Genomic DNA, 20,876 nt, shown 5'->3' with positions numbered 1-20,876 from the left:
GAAACAAACACTGTATGTATGAAATCCACTGAGTCTCTCACAATATCCCTAACTTATTGTGAGTAGTGTATATATATATATATATTTATATATATATATATATATATATATAAACACATGGCACGTTTGCATGGCCTTCACTCATTCATTCATTCATTCACACTTACGCAACCCAAGAAACAAGACTCAAACAAGACATTAAACCAACCCAATACAGCAAGTAAGTGATATGTATTGTGGACCAAAGCAAACCAGTACTTTCAATCCCCTCGGGTTCACATGATCAGGATAAAGTCAGACCTCAGTGCGTATCATCCCCCATCTCCCCATCTATCATATATAAACCAATGCAGCACATCACATTCCTCCCGTCTTACATAATCTATCAGTTTTCCCAGCGCCGGTTCTCCTCCTTTTCCCTCACCTTGAGGGACGGCAAGTTAACAATTAGACCGAACAATGTCTATTCTCTGCCTGCTATGTAGACCAGCTTTTTAACCAGTATTGAGGATTGAGATGTCAGGGAGGATTACAAGGTGAGCTGACAGTGGCACATACAGAGCAGGAGGCACACACACCTAGGTGTCTTGTTGCTAAACACAAAGGGAGAGTGGGGGAACCATGCTGGCCCAGCCTTGACCTTATTAGGTGACCTCTAGTTAAGAGCCAGATGGCAAGACATGAAAAAGAAGGTGGCTGGTGATAAAGATGGTGACTAGTGATGTGTAACAAAAGAAAGTGTGAGAAGCACTTTATGGCTGCGGCAAATGGTTGGAAATGACATCTTTATCTTAACAGTAATGTCCTCCTGAGGAGGAAACACTGCCTCCATACAATTTAAATGAGAGAGTCAGGGGAGGAAGTTCCACCTATGCAGAATGTACGAACATAGACATTAGTAATATTTTAATCATTAACCCAGGTCACATAGATACAGTATGTTCTTTCAAATGATTTGTTCACTATGATAACACATGAAGCTGACTCCTGCCTCATTTCCTTTGTGTCAACCATTTAAGTAGATCATCAAAAATATTGGTTGTACCCATTTTATCAAGTGCACGATTTTAACTTTGTCATAAACTGCATCCAGGTTCATATGTCGGTGAAAAAAAACAAACTATCCAATAATTTGAAATGGTTGTGAAAGAGAAAGTAAATAAGACTGTCGATTAAAACAAAATGACACGAATAGCAATGAAGCTTTACAAATTAGGTTGACATTGCCAGGTTATCACTGTAATTGCACCACAGTTATTGTGCTCCACATGCATTTCCACCTCATACGGTGAACCATATATTTACGTCAGGGCCATAATATAAACACTTGACAGGGGGTAAGCTTTAATGAGTCTACATGGAGAGCAGTAAACGGTGCAGCCATGAATGATTTATAGCCACGGTGAAGATAACGGCCAGTTAAGGTAAAATATTGCTCATGACATCTAACAGTTGCATCTCAGTTAATCATTGTGTTGTATTTGTCCAACAGTCTATTTTCAACCTATATTTTTTTCTGCATATGTTCCAATTTTCATCATGCATGTGCGGCATATCATGACAATAAACAGTAAGCAATAAATAAGTAAAGTAAATTAGGACAGATCAGAGTCAACCAATGTTAAACGGTTACAACATTAAGTAGAAGATGTAGATGGCAGGCAGTGGGTACCCACCATATTTCCCCATTTGGGAATTAAAACAGCATCAATGCCCACTGTGAGCAGACTAGATTTTCCGCTTCACCATCCCTCGTCTCTGCTCTGTGGTAAATACTTGAATGAGGTCCCAGTATTAGTCATGTGTCCGCTCCAACCGATGCGCAGTGATATGCAAAATGGCAACGATCTACTCAAGAGACAAAAAAAAAGAGACAAAGCAAATGTCAAACTGTGTTCCTGTGAACTGAGACCGGGTTGCCGGGGTGGGGGCTTGTTGGTGTCGTGGGGAGGTTATGCTAAATTTATGTGTGCGCGCGCGCGCGCGTGTGTGTGTGTGGTTTAAACGTGCAAGCAGATGTGCGCAAACTCACATTAGTGTGCTTATGCATGTGTGCTTGTGTGTATGTCTGTTTGTATATGCAATTATCAGCTACATCAGACATTACCTTGTCACAGCTATCTCCCCCTGTCACAAGTCTTGCGCGGCTTGATACTTAATGCATGGGGGAAGGAGGGTGTCTGGTGTTACTGTGGGGCCCTAAGCCGGTTAATGACGCCGGGCACCAGAAGCCCCACAGATGGCTAATCTAACCATTGTCTTCCCCACCCTGCCCCTCCGAGCAAACTCCCATCCTATTGGCCCCCCATGCAGCATGCTACTGTTTACCCCTATTCTCACCAATTCTAATCCTGTTTAGCAACATTCTCAGAACTCTGAATGGCCTTTCCCCCATGACCCTCTCCCCTCTCCTTTCTCTCTCCGCTCTCCTTTTGTTTCTTCAAATGATAAAATGGCACGCCCGGGTAAAGAGGTGCCACGGTTATCCTCACTTGTGCAAAGGGAGAGATAGGGCCACTGGGGAAGGGGAGGGTGGGGGGGTACCGAATGAAAGCACGAGGGGAGGGTGGGAAGACCTTGGAATGTTCAGGGCTTCTTTCAAGGCGAGTTCATGCCCCAACTAATTAACGATTATGCTTCATACTTCTTGCATTCACTAATACGCGGGGATGATGGATATGGTGCTGACATATTTAGCCTCCCGATGCTGCTCCCGGTGCCTCCCTCTCTATTTTCTCACTCCGAGTTTGCTGTGTCAATCTGGGCCCCAGCCTGGGTGACTGATATACCCAGAATTCCTTTCTCTCTATCTGGAGGGAGGTGTCTGAGTGCGAGGACGGCATTGTACGTAGTATATAAAAAAGGCCTCACTTGAAATCCATTGCCCCTAAGCGCACATATGCATATCTAGATGACTACAGCTGCACACACACGTGCACGCACATACACACACGCACACATAGACACTGGCTGTCTGTAACCTCTACCAAAGCGGGAATGTCACAAAGCAGCCTAGAGAGGATCAGTGGATTGGGCCTGTGTGTTCACGTTGCCCTCTCTGCTAGTCTTTTCACTTTTGTTTCCATACATATCAAAGCATTTTTTCAGTTCTTTTGCCTAGCCTGCTAATATGACACATTGCCGTTTATACTGATTTGAATAAGTGGATAAGGACCACAAAGGCCCACACAGAATAGGGAATGACTTGAAACTCTTTCATCGCCCGCTGAAAAGGACATTGTTACTGTCCGACCTCACCGCCGAGTTCCAGAGGCGTTTCAGCGGCGCAGGGAGATTACGGGCGACGAAAGAATCCACTTAACACGTTTTGTTTTGTATTTCTATCTTTTTTTCTCCTCCTATTTGCTCAGGGGCGGACATATGAAAAGGAGAAATTATGCGCAAATGGGATTGCTGTCTATCTGTTGCAGCCAGGTATTGGCACACCATGACTTCAAAGGCCACTGTAGAGCTTTGAAGTCTAGCTTGCAGAGAGACACCTGTGTTTTTTTTTTTCCTCTTGTTGTAATAATTGTTCAACACACTGATACTTAACACCCTGTCGAATGACAGGCTCTGTGAACATGACAATAGGTTTGGGTCACAGAGTCCTCATATCCAATGAGGTGGCAGAGGGAAGAACATCAGGAATGTCAAATGACACCTTACTGAAGCGATTAAAGGAGTCAACTCCCCGAACACTGGCCGATGCTGAGAATTACCCCTCAAATATTCCCTCAACGACAATCTGGGATAAATAATTACATTGATTAAATCCAGCAGCAACTTTACTGTCTGAGATTGCTAGCTCTGAGCAGGATTAGCTCATCTTTGAGAATCCAGATGGCTGTTGGGCCAACAAATGGACAACACACAACTGTTCACTGGGCCATTGGCACAGTTGATCTTCAGGTGCTTCAGTTTGCTGGTTGGGAATTAGTTCAACCTGCAAACCTCCTGAGAACCAATTTGCTTTCAAAGGGCTAAAGAGCCATCATAGAGTCACGTCATTATGTGACTGTATCCGATTTCAAACAACTGTGGTGGACTATATTGACTTTTTACAAGTATTGCTCCTGGCTTTGCGTGCCTACCTGGTTAGCACTGGTCCAACGCATTTTTGTTACCTGTTCTGATTACCATGGACGGCGATTACACTTGATAAGAAAGCTAATTATCTACCACTGAGCATATGCTGCTAATGTTTTAGCTAGCTATCTAGCTCCAACTACGCTGGTATTAATCCACAGTGAAAATCTCGACTAGATGCTGTTTTTTTCATAAATGGCAGTTATAGGGTTTTAGATCCTTGGTCACGATAATCACGCCCCAAAAGTTTTCCTAGCCAGGAGCCGGTACTGGAGCCAGTGCTTTGGCTGTCAAATTGTAAAGAACTGGTTCGAGAGTAGGCTCTGACTCCGAGCTGGCCCTCCATATGTGTTGGTGGAAAAGGGGTATTTGTCAACCAGACCTGATTGCAAGGGCGCAACACTTGCAATCTTAATGCATCTTACACCATAACAAAACAGTGTGAATGAGATGAGTGATGGGAAGAAAGCAATAAGTGAGCGAGTGAGTGAGTCAGAGGAGGTGGTGAGATAAGGCACAGTTACGTGGGCACTGTAGCTTGTACCAAGTTCAACAGTTTCAAATAATCCGAATCGATATGTATTAAAATATTGACATTTTTGACAACGCTATAGTCATCAGATACCCTCTGCTATCATGAGCCATTCTGTTTAAAAGCTGTGCGTCAAGCAGGTAATCAAAACAATCCATCAGCATACAAGGCCGCTGCCTGTACATGTATTTTTTTCACTCTCAAATATTCAAGACGTCCCGCCTCATGTTGTCAAAGGGTTTTTTTTCAATGTGAAGATGATGGGGTAGTACCCAGTAGAGCGGGGCTTACTCAGCTGATCTGGAGCCATACCTGTGACTTCTCAGCCTTGGCTGTAAAGATGAAAATAAAAAGGTATTATGTTCCTGACCTTAAGCCAAGCTAATGTACCCCACCTCTCTCAATTAAAAAGTCTCAAAGCATTTCTCACATACCTTCTTCTATCTCCCTGCGTCATCTCCTTTTCATACGCTGTATCATTATCCGAAGGGCCTTACGGTATTAAGAGTGCATGAATTTTTAGTATGGGTGGTAGATGCTCCGACTAAAGCCCTACAGAAATAAAACCATCCTGCCTTCGCTTGTGTTTTTGCTAAACCACACACTCGACCTCTGAGAGACCTTTCCTAACAAGGTCTCATAAGATGCTTTACTTTACTATTTAAACTCAGCGTTTGGGTTCACCCCAGCACATAATTGTTTTTCTTTGCTTTTTCTTTTTTTCTTTTTATAAATTTATCATGGCACATGCACCAACAAACAGTTCTCTGCTTCCAGATTCAGCAGACACAAAGCCACATTAGCATTCAGTTGGTGTCATGGTGACCTGATGCATGAAAGTCCAACATTCATCCTGCCGCTGACAGTACACACAGGCTCTAAAACAGAAACTCTACCACAAGCAACACCCTGAAACAGAGTCATCCGATTCAACCTTTAAAATGTACTATATTGATTAATTGATTAGTTTTACCTCATGTTGTTGCTCTCAGATAATATTCTACTCCTGTACAACCCAAAACATTCTATTATGCTGGCTCAATGAGATTCCATTATGACACTGTACAGTGCTGACTCTGCACAGCATTTTCATATTTCCCTATGATGCATTTTAACATAGAGTGTCAGAAAATTGGCTTAAATAGAGAGAAAAGAGGCAGAGCAGAATAGGTGCCAGTGGATAATAAAACTGGAGACCGCCTTGCAATAGACCAGCACCAGCCATGACAAGTAACTAAAGTATATAGTGCAGTAGACCACTTGGCACGAGAGAAGTGAGTTCACCAAAACAGGTGAACCCATGCTAGTATTGACATATGTACTTTATGTGTGGCTAAAACATTCTCTTGTTTGATAGAATGATTGTTCAACATTAAACACGATACACTTCGCCTGTTTCGCCAAACTCATTCTTCTCATGTCGTGAGTTTGATTTTGCATACACACCAATGTGGCATTGCAACTGGTTCGATCCCATCACAAGACAGTCTGTAGTCTTCATTTCATTTCAAGTGGACAGAATGATCGAAACTGGGATACAGAGATCCATGACTTCAGTGTGAACCTGGGTTGTTTAGTGGGTTACCAATGGCACCTTCCCTACTCCCTACTTCCAGCACCCTTGCTTGGTCCACACACATATTCAAACGTGGCTTTCATTTCGATTTTTTTCCCACGCAACTGTAAAGTGTCGTGACTTGCACTTTGTGACGTTATCAAGGTGATAGAATCTGTCCTCACACATTCTCATTCACACTTGGCAGCGTATTCAAAACCACTTACAGTTCCTGCTGTTAATGGTATCTCCTGGATCACATTTTTCCACGATGATACACAGACAGACAATACCAGCTATGCTGTCGCAGCCGGAAACAAATTCTCTCCTCATTACCATGTCTTCACTATCTCGTTGAAGAACTGACTTGGGTTCACATTTTGACAAAACAAGGGTTTGATAAAGATTTTAAGAGAAACTGTATTTTGCTGTAGCTTGAATTCATATTGTCAAAATCGATTATACACAACTATCCTGATACCAATGAAATTTCAGTATACAATTAATCTAATTTAACCTCACCGCCAAATATTTTATGTAAATATAAAATGCCATGTTCTTGTTTTTTGAGCCAAAAACCAGATTTACATTTTAAGACCTCCCCCTCTTTCTGATATGTTATGGGACCAATCTGCCGTTACACAGGTATCCCATCCTTAGACCTGTAAAAGAGCGCGGCAGGCCAGCAGCATCAGCAGCATGAATCTACAATGTGGTTCCCAAGCTGAGCAATAGGAAGGCTCCGGCACAAAGAGAAGCTCTGTTTCCCCACTGATGAGCCAGCACAAACTGCCAGTCCCCTCACTGAATCATTCCCCTAGTAAATGTCCTTCACCATCGGCTTTTATGCAGCACAGCTCCCTCGCCCAGACTTCAGGCACTGTAAACGGCAAGCAGGGTCAGAGTAATTGAAATCATTAATCGTGTTTTATTCCACTTTGGGGCAAAGTAAGCTTGAATTGGAAAGAGGTAGGTAATGGCTTTGGATAATGTACCAGTCTTTGAGGGAAGCGAATGAAACAATATTGAGTTGTATAGACTATTGAGTTTCAAAGGTGGACTAGTTGTAGATCATGTACTATTATGCTGTCATAATAAAATCATTGATTTATCCTTTGGCATTAATCTCGTACTGTGTTTATTTATCACATTAAATTTCAGCCACAAAGACATAAAAAGACAGAAGAGCACAGTCACCTTTTCACACACCCACATACACCTCGGTATCTTTTGCTATCAAAGTAAAAATGTACAGCAAAGGCAAATGAAAGACCAATAGTGAAAAGTAAAGAACAGAACAATGAAATTGTTGATGGTGACAGTGAACTACAGCAGCCAGGCTGACTGTATCAAAGCCACTGTGACGTCACCCATAGGTTTGTGGACTGACTGTTTTGAGCTTCAAGTTGGGCAATTCTTTCTGTTTTTTGGGGGAAGTTTTTTTGGTGGCTGATGTGAGAAACCACATAGCGAATGCTATTCTATGCGCGAATGCTAGTGCTAGTTAGCTACCTGGTTAACAAGGAACATCTGTAATTCACATTAACTGTGATATTAACTGGGAAGTTAATTTTTGCTTGAGAGAAACAGACTTCCTTGCTTTCATGCCCATTTTCTACGCTAAAAGGGACCATAATTTACAACATGAACTGTATTGAAGGAGACTTGAAATTAGACATACAATAAACTCATTGGGAAAACGTTTGATATTGTAATAAACCATTTTCGCATGGACTTCTATACAGTTTTTTACAACCAGCGTGAGTTTCCCCCTGCGTACCATTACAAAGAATACAGGTTTAACACACTATCACCTTTCCTGTTTTCACTTTTCAAACCCAGAGTCTGCATCCAATTCTTTCATGCAGGCTGTAGGCAGGACCTACTTCAAACTGGATCCCAGTTTTCCCTGCTGTTTGATATAGTTATTTACATGAACCAAAACTGAGCTTGATTGTGTTTTCCCAATTAAAATCTAGACTTTTCTATAGAAATTAACACGAGAACAAGTAAAATACAGGAAACAATCATTCGCTCATGATTCAGTGTTCTTTCCCATTGCCTTTGGCGTTGTATTTGTGTCATATTGACCTTTGTAGGATACACCGTGATCACAGCATCTGAATCAACAAATCTTAACAATAATCTATTTGCATTTAACCTTGTGTCACTTCCCACAGGTCACAACAGATGAATACTATCATATGTCTCTGGACCAGACAGGGTTTAAGTTCAAAGGTGACTGTCTAGTTGATTCCGTGTCTGCAGAACAGAACACCCTGGGGTGCAGAGACACAACATGTCTTGTACCCCTGTGGGAGCTGAGCCGCTTGATGACCTCTGGCGCCATGCTCCCAGTTCGGCTGTGACCTCGTGATGTTCCCCCACTGGTTCAGACAGGCCAACAATGTCAGCTCAAGACTGACCTGTCTCCGCCTCAGCCTTGCTCGAATTTCAACATCGATAGGACTCTGGATGAGGACTCTAAATACCATGGCCTGTTCATTTCCAGGAAAGCTGCTGACCATGCACAAAAAAAAGTTTGCTCTGTCCCCGACCATAGCACGTGCTCGTTATCATCTTTCTCTGCCTTTGCCTGGCTGACCACCCATATGAATGAGATAGTATTGTTTTGATGCAGCCTTTGGAATGGATTGAGCATAATGGTTTTGTGTTGTCAAGTTTTTGAAGCTGCTATTTTGACCCTCTTTTGGCTACGTCTCACTTGTAAAAGAGACTCAATGTGACAGTTAAATGAAGGTTCAATGAAAAAGAAAACACCACTTTTAACACTTGTAAATTAGAGCAGGTCTAGATGATACTTTTCATATTCCCATACGCTTTAAGCTCAGAAAATATGAAGTATTTCCTTAGATTTGAACACCATTGTGAGAATTGTTTTAAAAAAATGCTGCAATTTTGAATACATCTACAGTATTTGGGACCAAAAAGAAATCATAACCTGAGCTTCCTAGCTTCCAGCTGGGAGCAGAAGGGGCAGATGAAGTGGCATCAGGCTATTTCTTTTGGCTCTTGTGAAAAAGACTGGGAGAAAAAGGTGATCACATGGAGGCATGAGTTATCTTCACCAGTTTGTTTTATTTGTGGCTCACATCACACAGCCAAAACAGACTGGGGCTAGGACCGTGACCATTGGGTAGCTAGCATATGCTGCTTCCAGGAGGAATGCGCCTTTCAACTGAAGGCTTCTTTTCTCCGGGATTCCCCCCACTACCAGAACAAAAGCAAAGTTAGTCACAATCAGTGAAGGCATACAAATATCATTTATATGTGGAAAACATATCTTATCGTTATTTATTATTTATTTATCCCAAATTATGAATATTTATGACATAAGTTGTTTGGGTTCTATTAAATGACAATTCTCTGAAACAGTGAAATAATCTCCATCTCCAAATCAGAGATACTTTATTGATCCCCGAGGGGAAATTGCTTGTGTTTCAGTTGCTCCAATTCAAAAGTCTTAGGAAAATATGCAGAAAAATAAAAATAGAAAAAAAATATAAGAAAGACCAGCATGTAATGTGGATAGGACATCATTCAAACATGATCGACATCGAATATAACCAATATATTAATGGTTGAATAAAATCTGGCTGACCCCTTTACAATTCCAATGATGGCAGTAATCATACTCATATGACTACCGATAGCAGGTTAGCATGCCAAACGCCATGTATTCATTATGCTAAATCGGCCTTAGACCTTCAGGCTTTTCTCACATACAATGTGTGAACAGCTCACTGATGGCTAGCTGTACTGTAACCTCCCAATACCATCCTGAATCAGTCAGATGGTGGAGGTTTGTTCCGCTGCATACTGAGGGTGACAGTGTTTTACTTCAGATGAATGTGCTGGATACCTAAAAAAGAAACATTTTTGCATACATTTCCAGTTTTCTTGTCGTTGGGTCTCTTCTTTTATTGATTACCACAAAACCCACAAGACCGAGATGATAACACATCCTTTTTTGATGTTCACACTTGCCTTTAATCTTTCATTTCAACAGCATTACGGAATCATACTTGTAAAACCTATACTTAATAGCTTTGCGGTGAGTTTGGGTGTGTTTTGATTACCAGCTGGAGGCACAGAGAGGATGTGGTTCCATCCGCCTGTTCCAAAGCAGGTTGATTGCCTCGGGACAGGGCAAAGCATGTCTGCACTGTGCCGCTGTGTGGCATGGCTGGGCAAGCTTTGAGCGCTTAATGGAGATGGAATGGGATTGCTTTTCCTCGCAGCATGCCAGCTGGCGCACCTGTTCTTATCAGGTTAACTGGCTTGGGACAGGTTAGATTGTGCTCACTCACTGACAAACAGGAGAGACTAACAGCAGGGTGAGGCAGAGAGTGACAGGGACCGCTGTAGTGAAGTTTTTCTTTTTAGTCGTCGAAACAGTTTCATAAAATTTTTTTTTGGTTTTCTTTGTGTGTCATTGCCAAATAGCTTCGTTTAAATATCATGTATTTGCATGTACGACAATTTTAAAACAATCTATAATAATGCACATGACAGGTGGGAAACAACACCAGGCATAAGGCAAGCGCACAAAGCATTCTTGCAGATCAGGTTCATGTCACGCCCTCCTTCAGGTTTGCATCCAAATACAACACAGTTAAGAAGATCACTCATCACTGATTCTCGTGTATGTCAGCGGTATTCATTCTTTTTTTCCAATTTTCTGCCGGCAAGGTTTGAGTCTCTTTTGTCCTCTGACATCAAAAAGTGTAAACATCTAAGTTTTTTTTTTTTTTACAGGATGAAAGACAAGGTTGACATTTCATGCAAGGAAAGCTAAACCAGCTACATGTCCTTAAGAAAGGTTACGTATCCCATATTGACATGCATATTTGGCCAAATTGCCCAAAGTTTCCTGCTCACTGTTTTTTTTTTTTTTTTTTGTTCTTCAGTCCACAGTTAGCGGGTTAAAAATGACAGTATGCAGTAATAAAGGATAATATGACTTCAGACAATGGCGCAATAAAAATAAATGAAACTATAACTTCGCTTCAGCTTGATTAAATTCTACAGATTGATGACACATGCTCATATTGCCAAATCCTCGTCCGGAGGAGCACCCGCTAACCTCGCCAACTTTCAAATCTCACACAAATTAAGTTTAACTTCCACTGATCTTAGGCGAATACAAATTATCTTAAAAGTGTGTTTAAAAAGAGATTCAATCTCTCACGAGGTTAACGTTTTTTTTTTACGTTTTTTTTCTAATGCTTACCACTGATGAACCCCATCAGATTCTAATGAATTTCTTTCAAAGTAATCCGAATCGCCTTTCTTCTGAGCGGCGATTATGTGACTAAACCTCTTCCAAGAGGTGTGTGAACCCATTTTGCGGCCTGATTGAAAGCTATTCATCACAGCTGGCAGTCTCCTCACTTCTGTGCCGTGCGCGTGCGTGTGCCACGTCTCAGCCCTCCGCAAGAAGGTTCTTACATTTCAGAATCAAGCATGACGGTCCGTTGCCTGTATTTACTGCTCAGGGCAAGTTAGAGGCCTTTGCGCTTTCATGTGGTAAACACTCAGAACTCAGGGGAGTAAATACAAACTAGGGCTGAGTTTGTGTGGACGTGTCGGATGGTGACAGAATCGCTCTCTTTGGCCGTGCGCGCTACACATCGAGCTGCAGTCTCCTCTCTACATGTGGCACGTTAGAAGTACTATGTTAGAGTTAAACACCTGGAAGTTGTCATTTTGAACTATGGCCGGCTAAATAGAGGTGGTTACCTCGATATTAGCTTCAAGGTCAGTGAGCGGTAGAGCTGTACGGAAATGTGCAGAAATGAAATTCTATGTCTACAGAGCATTCCCTTCAGATAACCAATGTCATGAATGTTGGAAGCGTTCAGGTGACCACGCTGTCACATTGCACGAAATGGCGAGAAGAGATACGCAGGGTTAGAGATATACAAAGTGTGCAGTGTTTCCTGTTGGCTACATTGATAGCACGCACGCCTAATTTCCCCAGTCATGAGTTGTGTTTTCTGCGGGGAGGATGGTGGAGCAGGGCTCAGGAGGAGACAGTCCGTGGAGGAGGGAGAGCGTGATTGAGGGAATGAACAGCACGGCTTTGTAATAAACCTACAGTACGTCATCTTTTCTCACCAGGGCTGAACTCCGTTTTAGCAAACATGACCGCTCTTTGACCCTCGGTGCAGGGGGGCAGATGGCCATGAGGATTAAAAGCAAAGGCAACAGACGATGGGGGGGTGGGTGGAATGCGCCGAGAATCAAAGAGGAGACAACAAAAGTGGAGAGTAGTGAGAAATTAGCGTCCCTTCAAGAGGTTAGCTGTGTTTTATTCCGCCTTTTCTATCTGCCATAACAAAGACGTATCACCATAATCACCGCTTCTCCACTATCATCAAATCGATTCAATTCCCCTCCGCTCTTCTCAAAGTCCTTTGGGAGAAACATCAGTATCTTTGTGCTCAAGGTGAGCCGTGTGCGCTTGTGTGTGCAGGAATGCATGTTTCGTGCGTCCATGTTGAGCGTGCATGTGTGCATTTGTGTTTAACAGTTGCACATCTATGCGCGCCGTTTGTGTGTGTGTGTGCGCGTGAGCCTGTAGAGAATGTTCCCTGGCAGAGGCAATAAAGTCCGGTAATAATCACCGGTCCACGGAGGTGTGTGTCCTGAGGAGAAATTGGCTCAGCGAGTAACCACAGCCACATTATCTCAAGTACACACAGCGGCAAGTTAACAGTGAGAGAATTGAGCTTTTGACCGGAGGGTCGGCGGTTCTAGCTGATTTGGAAAGTCTAAACAGGAAGGTGCGCCAGGTGTCTGTTTGCCTCCCAAACTCACCCCGTCATTACTGTTTTTCTGCCCTTGAGCAAGGAGACGTGACCCTCTAAGTGCTATAAGTGGAGCGATTTAGCAGCCAGTGGCACAAAGATAACGCAGGTGGGTCAGCTCTTAAATGTGTGTATGATATTTGAACCGAATAGGAAAAATCCATCAAATAAAGAGTTGACTAAATGAATAAACATTTGCAGTCCCAACATTTTGTATATTGTTGTTCAAATAACAAGTACGTTGTGCTCATCATCGGGGTCATACTTGTTTTTATGGGTGTCAACAAGAAACTGTTCAAATGCTTTAACATTTAAAAAACACATTTTTTTCTCATGTCTGTCTGGATCCTCTGTTTTAGTGCCTGTGTCTTTAAGGCCCCTTTCCTGAGAAGCCAAGTTCGCTCTGATTGGTCAGCTCTCACAGGCCCAAGCATGCACTGCCAGCCGTGGTGCGGGATCAGCTCTGCGTTTGTTTTTTGCACAGCCACTTGTGATGTCTCATTTCCTGACAGAGCTTCTGAATGCTGACTGGGCAAAGTGAATGTGTTGATACTTTCACAGTATTTCTAAAGCACTTTCAACTGCTTTACAATAAAAAAAAACATGTACATATATAAGAAAAGTATAAAAGTTAGTCATGATTATGATATCTTATTAATAGCCTACCTACCAGAAGTAGCAGATGTCCTGTATGACAGGTTGAGGATAAGAGGGTACAAGAAAAATTGAAATTCAATTAAATCAAACGTTTACCTAATCAGTTACTATGCTAAACACGTGGTGTGATACACAAGCTAAATCCGATTTATTCAAAGAACACTGGGAGTAATTAAATCAAATAGAAAATGTTATCCTTTGGATTGAGTAATGCACCATGTTAAATGTACATGTGTGCCACCATTGAAAGCATTCGGTAAGGTGCAGGTGCTGCTCCTTTTCAGCTCAGCAGAACATGGTGTGCCAGGAGAAAGAGATATCTTTTTGACTGTGCTGTGTCTGTGCTTGTCTTCCAACTGTCTGCCGTGCCTCTCAGCCTATGCGATGGTTTTTATCACATCACACGGGACCACTGGAGCATGTGTGGTAGGAGGTGTTCTTGTTTTGTTGTTGTCAAGCATGTCTTGATTTTTTTTTTTTTTTTTTTATAAACCTGCTGCTAATCCTTTTTTCTGCTCCCGTCAGGGAGGGATGATGTTCATATGTCAACACAGCAAAACCGTCTCCTCTGAAGACACGCATACTATTTGCAGCCGAGTATGAAGACGCAAAAGTAAACAAGAACAGCCCGAGGTTTGACCACACACACACAGCCACCGGCGCAGACGGTGGTCGCAGCTCTGGTACAGGTGCAGCCATCCGAAGGACCCCGAAAAATCACAACTAGTGTCGCTGAATTGAGCGCAGATGATGTCAACCATAATGTCACAGTTATTGTTGTAAAAGCTACAATAGCTGAAAATCACAGGCTTTGTAATTAAAGTGCTCTCTGTAATTGCAGACCAATATACTCCATCGAGTGTAGGATTAAGGGTAGAAGGATTAAGGGTAGAAGAGAAGAGTAGAACAAACATCGCTGCCGTTACAGCCAGCAAGTCTGACATTTTCTCCTGCTTCTATCAACACTTGCAACATAGACCTAGATAATAGTGCCTCACAAATGAGCACATTCTAGTCTTATTATAGAAGATGAGTTTACGAGCAGCCTTTGAAGTGCGGAACGTAGCCTTTATTTCACATTTTCCATGTGTTTAATATGACGGCTCTAACGATCTATAATGTAATGAGAGGTAATTGTCTGCGCTAACTATGCCTCTATCGAAAGCCTTTATTGTTTTTTATTGGACACCATTTACACCCTGATAGCGCACTCTGCTAAATTAGGCTTGATGCAAATCTTTGTTAATGAGCGATATGCGAGCGCTGTGTGTTTAGGCTTGTCTCAACACAGCTATTAAACACAGTCACTGGTGTAGCATGAGGGCAACAACTCTCAATAAAGCGTCAGCGTCCGATTAGTTTATTCAAATCCGTGTCTAGTGTAACAGAATGATGGCTTCTCTGATTACCAGCTGTCCTACTTTTTTTTTTTTGCTTTCACAACTGCCCTCCTCCTTCTTGGAAAAAGAGGACACGTTCTACCCAAGATGCATCACGATCTGGCCTTTGTCTGACCTCGTCCGCCATGATGCGAGTGTCTGGCCGCAGGCGGGGTCACATATCGGCCACTTTCGTCCAATCAGAATCCTCGGCTGTGGCTGACTGGCTGCGACTGGTGCTGGGGCGAAGTCGGCCAACGCAATTGGAGAAGCGCCGCAGAGCGAACGCAGCAAACAAAAACGACAGAAAAAAGGAAAAAAAAAATCCGACATAACACGACCAGTCTTTTAATCCGTGAAGTCGGACAATGCCCCACTTTTCATGATTCATCTTGTTTTATTGGACAGAAAGCGCTTTGGCGTTCCCGCTGTGTTCGGCCGGCACTCAAGCAGCACTTTTTTTTTTACTCTCCGCCTTTGTTTCGTGACAACTCCGGGCGACTCGCACTGTTTACAGGTCACTGGCAGAGCAGAGAGGTGAAGCCGAGTCCGTAATGAGTTGACACTTGGTTTCACATTAAAACACCTCACTGGCCCTCGGACTCACACAGCTGCAAGAATGTTAGCGCATTATCCGACACCCCCCCGTTGCGTCACCTTTGTGTGCCTGCCACCTGACATTAGACTCCTTCACTTTGGCCTCGTTAGAGGTCCTCAGTGAGGTTAAGGGGTAAGACTGGACACCCGATGCTAGATGTAAACGAATATAGTTTTTGTTTGATCAAAAAATTAATTTTGCCCAGTTGATCTGATTTTTTATCGGGTCATTTTGATCCAACATGGGAGCAGGTTTGCAAAAAAAAAAAAATCCATGAATCAAATCTCACTTTGCACCAGTTTATTCAACTATCATTATAATACATATATCACAAAGGGTTCATATAGCTGCTGGAGGTTGGTGTAGGGATAATGGTTACATTTTCCTCCGTCTGTTTACCTTCCACCTGTTTAAGGCAGAGCCTATGTTTCTTTATTTACTTTTAACAATATTTAGCAATATTCCTTCTGTTAATGCTGTGGTTTGTATGGGGTAATGATATTCCCTTCCAACTTGTTGTAAGATGACAATATCTTCTTCTACTTCAGGCTGCATATCAGGCTGTTCTGTCATTAAAACTATTTAATACGTGTAGAATGCACAGGACAAAAAAACTGCTTTCCATCCACTCGGGTGGCCTTGTGAATGACCCGCCTGACCCAACAGAATGGTAAATATAAAAACATTTTTTTTGTATTTTTTGTATTTATTCTTTTTTTGTGCATTTTTTTTTTTTTTTTTATATAGTATTGGTTTAATTATTGCTGTTTTTGTAAAGTGTTTACTTTTCTATACTTGTTTTCTAAACATAGGAAAAAAGTACATAGGTAGAGAGGAAAATGATCAAAATAACTGGCCATTTCTTTGACATCTTGTTTTGATTTGATAGTAATCTGTATCGAATCTTTAATACTTTGGAAATATAAGTTATATGTGTGTTATATGCTAATTTCTCATTCAAATAAATACAAGTTTTGATGAGTAATGTGGTCCTGGAAAAAAGCCGTTCCTCATTCCATTCTGAATCTAATGGAAAATTTCATGTTGCCAGGTAATGTGTCGCCTTTCTGAGATTTTTAAAACCTCGACAGACGACCCATCATTCCTTCTGGACTCACAGTATTACAGCCCCTTTACTGGATTTTCAAGAGAGAAAACAAATAGTCTGTCATCATCGCCGAGCTTTGATGCTGCTGTATTTTATCTTGTGCAGTGTGTTTGCACTGAGGAGAGATAAGGCTGGGAATGCGCTCTTTTCAATTCCATCTCCTTTTTCCGCGCGGCCCCTCTCAAACTTCCTCAAACATGCCAGACTGTTTTTCCATCCGTAAATCAAGGACGGTGGGAAGGACGAGGTGTGATTGCTTTCACACCCAGGAAGTAATCACACCAGACCTGCCACAGCTCTGATTAAGACTGATAAATATCGACAAGCAGTTAATGAGATGTCAGGCAGGAACAAGGCCCTTCCCTTCATGCCCACCGATGACACCAATGGAGAGGAAAAATGACCTCGACTCGGCAATGTCATGACCGCCTTCCATAAGTGCAAAGCACAAGCGATTAATTATCTTCGGTCGGAGGGCGAGATTATCGATGGCGCAGCTGGATTATTCACATCAAAGAAATAATGGCCAGCAGATGTTTGTTGGGGTGTTATTCTTCATAATTACGTCAGTGAAACTGAGAGCGATTATTCTTCATTTTTATTCAATCCAACATTGTTTTTCTATCAGCCGGTTCAGACGGACGAAGCAAAAAAAACAGAAAGAAAGGGGAAAAAAACATTTCTGCAGGAAGGTCAGTTAGTCAATTAAGAGATTATCTGAAATGTTTTTTTTTTCCTATTGACTGTGCTGCTCATGCTACGAAATGCCCATTATTGAGCTTAAAGCTATAGTGATATAATATTATTTGTAGGGCTGGGCTATATATTGAGATTATAACATTATTGTTGCTTGAGACGATATATTGTCTCAGATTTTGGATATTGTTATTCTGCGATCCGGCATAAGCCTTCTCTCCTCCTGGTTTTCAAGGCCGCATTAGAGTAAAGTGATGTCGTTTACTGAACTCATCAGACTGCTCTCATATTCGTTACCCACTTAGTCATATATATCCACATTACTGATGATTATTTATCAAAACACTTTTTGTATCAATATCTTGCTCGTCTTAATCAAAATTTTGATTGAGACGTTTGGTCAAAAAAAAAACCTTGTCCTATTTGAGTCCTGGCGTTTATGAAGTGCTTTTGAGGGGATTTCGAAATGCTGAAATATTGGTGTATGATTTTCAGGGCAGTCCTTAATGAATAGGTTCTTATTTGCAATTCCACGGAGAGATCATTTTTGTTTTTGGTTAGCTTAATGACGCAGCACTGGTTTTCTCTTAAGTAAACATGCCGAAAGCCTTTTTGCATAAACCCCCCATAAAGACACCGAAACACAAACCTGCTCGCTGTCTCCTGAACTGTGATGAGGACATGAGCTCAGCAGGGGGGCTGGAGGAAAGTAAATTCATTATCTCACCAAGCATCATTTATGCATTGCTGTACGTGTGAGCTCTATTCCCCCGAGTAGCAGGGCCCGCGTCAGTGCGCTTTCATGCTAGGCCATGTGTTTTATGTATTATGATGCTGCTATTATGCTCTGTTTACAGTGAATTAAGGCTCTATCTTGATAACTGCAGCCATGAGGACATCTTATCTCCCCACAGCGGCACTTTGACGTGCTTGTTCATCGGCTTTGACATACCTGAAGGCCGCCGCACCTCTCGCATGTGATGGATTCCCGCCGACTGTCCAGCTTCGACCGTGAACTCCAGGTCACCCCCGGACCCCGGGCGCAGTCCCGTCGAATATTGTTTCCCTGGCAGACGTGCTCAGCCCATCAGACAGAAAGACCATGCAGCTGCACCCAAACACCCAACAATAGGATGCTTGTTCTGGGACAGAAGAGGTCGGGTCCCCATTTTTGAGGAAGGGGGTGATGTGAGCGGGTGGTCAAATATTTCAGGGGGTTTTGCAATAGGACAATCCTTTGTGACTCTCCTTTGAATGGAGGAGTTCGTCTGCAGACCCACCCTTCCACTACGGAAATATTTGTTTGAAATATTTGCTGAGTTGTTTGTTTTTGCTTTGTATCGCCGCAATTAGCTCAGTTTTAACCGCCATCCACGCCATGCTTCTACTGCAATCGACATGCCACACATCATGCTTGTTGCTACAAACGTGTTTTTTCTTTTTGATTTTGCTGACTTTAGCTTGCCAACCTGTCCAGAGACTATAGATGGAATCTAGCCTCTTGGCTAATTGCAGTAATGTTATATGAATAATATGCACTTACCCTGAGAAATAAATATCGAATATAGCAAGTAAAATAGCATTCCTCGGTTGTTTTGTTCAGCCCGATACACATTTTTGGAAATACATATATCTAATGTTGCAAGTAAGAAAAGTGCAAACCAAGAGCTTTTTTTTTTCTTTTTACATTTACTTCTGTAGTTTATAATTTATCTATCTGTAGTCATAGGTCAGTAGTGCAACATATAAAGTTACAGGAACGAATCAAAGGCCAAAAACCCTGAGATGTGAAAATCAGTTCAATCAGGTCTGTAAGTGAGTGCATGTGTTGGAAGAGACACTGTGTGGGGGTGTTGACGATGAAAAAAATGAGAGAAGAAAGTTAAAGTGTGGTGTGTGGAGAAAGTCTGGAATGAGATCAGCTAATCGAACGGGAAATTTAATTAGCATCGTCATGACGGAGAGCAAAATAATACAACGGCAATGAGAAATGTGATGCCCGACACACTGAAACTGACACTTCGCAGATGACTATTCGGAAATGCAATTAAATTAAAATTAATGACACAATTTGAAACTCTTGGAAACCATGACTCATATCTTGCACATAGTTTTTGTAAAGTATTTTTGTTTTGCATGCTAGGGCTACAGGAAGGAAACAAAGGTGCAGACAAATACACACACACACACAAACACAAACACACACACACATGCAACCAGACACACATGCCTCTTTGTTGGACGCGTTTGCCAATTAGCAAGTTGCAGGGCCGGAGTGGTAATTAGGCTTTCCAGTCGGCTGGTGTCTGTGTACAGCTTAGCCCAGACAGGTCCGAAGCTAAACGCCTCGCTATTTGTCCAGCAATTATGTCAGGTCCCCATGTCACAGTACAGACGTGACCAATTAGCTGTGCCAAGCTAAAGTGAAAGAGAGGGATTATGGCAGAGGAGATGGGAGAGGATAAAAAATTAGACAGAGGACGGGTGTGGGGGTGTCATCGGGGGAGCTGGTGAGGGAGATTCTGTGGGGAATAAGAGAGAATAAAGGGGGACAGAGTCTGTGGGGTGGGAGTGTGCAAGGAGGATGTAAAGGAGTGGATTTCTTGTTTCTTTATGTTGCTGTGCGATCATGTTTTGCATTGATCCTCCTCCTGACCGACATGTAGCTAAGACATGCTAATGCCGAGTGATACTTATGCTAATGCAGCCCCGCCGACCGAGTGGCGATAAGACGTTGATCTCTATTGACATCTCAATAATTCTCCCTCGCATTATATGACATATTTTGATGAAACAGGCCTGAACGCGATCAATCTTTTTTTTTTTTTTTTCTCTCCAGCGTCGGAGGAATGTGACACAGTGTCAACAGCCGTAGGGAAGTATACAGTGCTTTTAGTTCATCTTGGCATTGGTCCATATTTACTCCAAACCGACAGAATATGCTACGTATCGAGCGCTTGAAGGAGCACCTGCTGTCTGGGCTGGTCGAAAACAACTCACAACCTATGATACGGTCTCCGGTCTGTCTCGTGGGATAAACACAGTTATGGTTAACTTATAAGTTCACATGGGTTTTCTTCTGCCACAGTGGAAACACAGAAACTTGATTCGAGGAGAAAATGCAGATTACATGCCCGAGACATGGTCGACCTTCGACACGTGTCTGGTAAATCCATCAACAACAATGGAGACGGTGATGTTGTCAGATGATTGACTCGAAGCTGTAAAAGTTCTGAGATGATATTTATTCTGCCTGCTGCAACGCAAAAAAAAGAAACCCACATAATCCTCTGTTGAAACTTCTCCAAGCGCGCTTAGAGGGGGGGGGGAGCGTTTCAAAAATATCTGCTCTACCCAGACAGCGAGACCACCCGATCCATGGCTCCGCATTTAATTGGACTGGGAAGGGTGGGAAGAGGGGAGCCAGGG

The sequence above is a fragment of the Sparus aurata genome, chromosome 11, assembly GCF_900880675.1.
Source record: "Sparus aurata chromosome 11, fSpaAur1.1, whole genome shotgun sequence".
Lineage (NCBI taxonomy): Eukaryota > Metazoa > Chordata > Actinopteri > Spariformes > Sparidae > Sparus > Sparus aurata.
This window is presented reverse-complemented; position numbering follows the sequence as displayed.